The sequence below is a fragment of the Rhincodon typus genome, chromosome 40 (assembly GCF_021869965.1).
Source record: "Rhincodon typus isolate 14 chromosome 40, sRhiTyp1.1, whole genome shotgun sequence".
Classification (NCBI taxonomy): domain Eukaryota; kingdom Metazoa; phylum Chordata; class Chondrichthyes; order Orectolobiformes; family Rhincodontidae; genus Rhincodon; species Rhincodon typus.
In genome coordinates this window covers 3,337,559-3,340,623 of record NC_063371.1, presented here as the reverse complement: position 1 = coordinate 3,340,623, position 3,065 = coordinate 3,337,559, and the positions used below count along the sequence as shown (strand labels likewise).

The window sequence follows — 3,065 nt, the reverse complement described above, 5'->3', positions numbered from 1 at the left end:
AGGTTTAATAACGAAACTAAACTTTTCCTGAAAGTGCTACCGCACAGTGTCCCCACCTCTGGGCTAGAAGCCCCACTTGCAGCATGAGACAAGAGGATAATTTGGACCCTAACCTCACCTTAGGCAGGCCCAACACATGCAAATGCTTGCTGTATGTTTTTCCACAAATCGAAGCGCCTTTTCAAGAACTGATCTCCTCTGGTACACAGACGTGCTGCGAAAAGTGGCTAACAACAGGATTAATGCCTTATGCTGAGGGATCGGCCCCCCCACTGCAAAATCCCTGTCATTTTCACAGCAGCGTCCCACAGATGACTCCTGTTCATGGCTAACTCACCCCTGTGCATCACAGACAATTCTACATAAAAGTGCTTTCAAAGGTCTGGAGCCTTACAGATTTTTTTGCTCCCCAGATTACTTGGCAGCTCAGCTCGTTGATAACTTGTCAACTCAGTGGTTTCTCAAAACGGCAGCTCAATCGCAAACCTAAAACAGGAAGCCCCTTTTTAACTGCAGGACTGGCAATACGGGTCTCTTGTTCATTAAAAAGAACACCCCCATTCAACAGGGGCTGGGCCCAGCATTTATTGCCCATGCCTAGTTGCCCCTAGAGAAGTCATGGTGACCCGCCCATGCAGATTGGAGGCAGCAGACTAAGGGGAGAGTTCAGGAGAGCTTGAGTGGGTGGTAGGAGCCTGGAACTCACTGCCAGTGCAGAAAGGTGAAGCCAAAACACGTAAACAGCCTGTAGAAATCCATTCGCATGACTACAGCCTCAGGCTACGGGTCTCTGGGATTAGCGGAGTCAGATTTTTTATCGTCGGCCAGCATGGAATATATAGGGGATGAAATGGCCTAGTGGTATTATCGCTGGACTGTTATTCCAGAGACCCAGGTAATGTTCTGGGGACCTGGGTTCAAATCCTGCCATGGCAGATGGTGGAATTTGAATTCAATAAAATATCTGGACTTAAGAATTTAATGATGATCGTGAATCCATTGTCAGGGGGAAAAAAAAACCCATCTGGTTCACTAACGCCCTTTAAGGAAGGAAACTGCCATCCTTACCCAGTCTGGGCCCACACATGACTCCAGACCCAAAGCAATGTGGTTGACTCTTAACTGCCCTCTGGGCAATTAGAGATGGGCAATAAATGCTGGCTTGGCTAGTGATGCCCTCATCCCGTGAATTAATAAAGGGGGAGGGCAAGGAAAAAAAAAGCCTTATTTTGGGGCCATAAATCTCTCTGAACCACAAAAGGGGCTTCACATTCTCCTTGCAAATCTTGCCCCTTCATACCTTTCAGATAACAAATACCTTTATGAGGAATGAATTAAAGCATCTTCTACCATATTGGCCAACTGCTCGCTGCTTGAGAAAGAACTTTTTCTGCGCGCACTCAGACTCCACCTAAGCACTGAAATGTTTTCGATTATGAAGAGCTTTGACACATAGGTCATTTATCACCCCCTGGCTGGGGAATCTAGGCCTGGGAGGGTAAAGGCACAATCTCAAGATGAGGGGGCCAATTGTTTAGAACCGAGCTGAGGAGGAATGACTTCACTCAAGGCTGTGAACCGTTGGAATTCTCTTCCCTGGACAGTTACAGTTGGTTCATCTATTTGCCCTGTTAGCCCCATCTTCTCAAGGGGCATTGGGGGGGGGGGAAGAGCCACCTTCTTGAACCGCTGCAGTCCCACGCAGTGCAGGGACCCCCACACCAGGAGGGAGTTCCAGGATTCTGACCCAGCAACGCTGAAGGAACGGCCAATATATTTCCAAGTTGGGGAGGGTGAGGGGCTCGGAGGGTGAACTTGCAGGGGGTGGTGTTCCCATGTACCTGCTGCCCCTTGTCCTTCTGGATGGAAGTGGTCATGGGTTTGGAAGGAAAGAGAAGCTGAATTCGCAGTGAAGGGACACACAAACACACATCAGCAGTAGCTACAGCTGTCCTGCAAATATTCTTTAATTTAACAGACGGGCAATGTACAGTCAACACGACATTGCAATGATGCAGCATTACAGTGTTGAAACCCAAGTGGGCATGTGCTCAGGAGGAAACCCTGTAAAGAGACACAGAGCGTGAGATTTCTTCTTTATTTTTCAACAGCCAAATTGCGCTCCGTGCCCCGGTGCAGCGTGACGGATAAAATGCCTCTCGAATTCCCCTCCAGCCCCCTGCCATACTGGCCTCATCCAGCGATCGAGTCCAGGCTCCATGGGCCAACGCTGTGCGGTACGTCCTCAAGGCTTATTGTTTTAGCTGGCGTTGTTTTGCCCGCTCCAGGAAGGCAGGGAAGGGTCAGGAGCCGCTGGCACCACACTTACAATGCAGCACTCAGGCAAAGATGGAGCTGGTGGGTCGGGGTGGGGTCTCGAATGTTACAGTGAGAGAGATGCGGTGCCAGGCATCTCGGAGAGACTGGCATCTGTCCTCCCAATCCACGGGGATCAACGCTAACTGTGCCCTACAAACCTTGAGGCTGACCCAACAGGGGGCACTCAGGGAAATTCGCCACAGTCCGAGGAACACGGGTGAGGTGCCGAACCGCTGTGTGGCACAACCCCACCCCTCGAGCACTGACAGAGGCAGTAGCCTCACTCCTACCCCCACCATGCCCAACCCCCACGCCCCCACCTCAAATCTCACAGGGTACAGGCCACCGTCTCGCTGCACGCTCCAGAGTCAATTAACTCGATATGAGGTAGGCAAGCGGGCGAGCGCGCTTCCCGAAGTGGGTACCCACAGCTGTGCCCTGTGTGTGTGAACCATTTGCATCGCCTTTGCACATGGCAAGTGCCAGTCTCGTGCCGGGGGGGGGCATCTCGAGTCTGTCACTGTTGTTTAGGCTTTGTTCCCGCACTGGTGAACCCAGACCTAACTTCTTCGGTGTGTGTGTGTATAGATATATATGCATATATATATATTTAAGATGATGCAGAGCAAGAGGGAGGGAGGCAGGGTCAAACACTTATGTGGTGTATCCAAGCCGAGACTGGAGGGGGCAGGATTGTGCGCGCGAGAGAGAGACAGACAGAGCGCGAGAGAGAGACAGACAGAGCG

General features: G+C 51.1%; 1 protein-coding gene across 1 annotated transcript in view; it reads right to left on the bottom strand.

Annotated features, from left to right (window-relative positions):
* Positions 1–1,934: 1,934 nt before the first annotated feature.
* kctd9a (potassium channel tetramerization domain containing 9a) overlaps positions 1,935–3,065 on the bottom strand; it is a 12,810-nt gene continuing 11,679 nt past the window's right edge. The window contains exon 11 of the mRNA XM_020524518.2: positions 1,935–3,065. This exon is cut by the window's right edge and continues 410 nt beyond it. The gene's annotated coding sequence lies outside the window, so the exon portion shown is untranslated.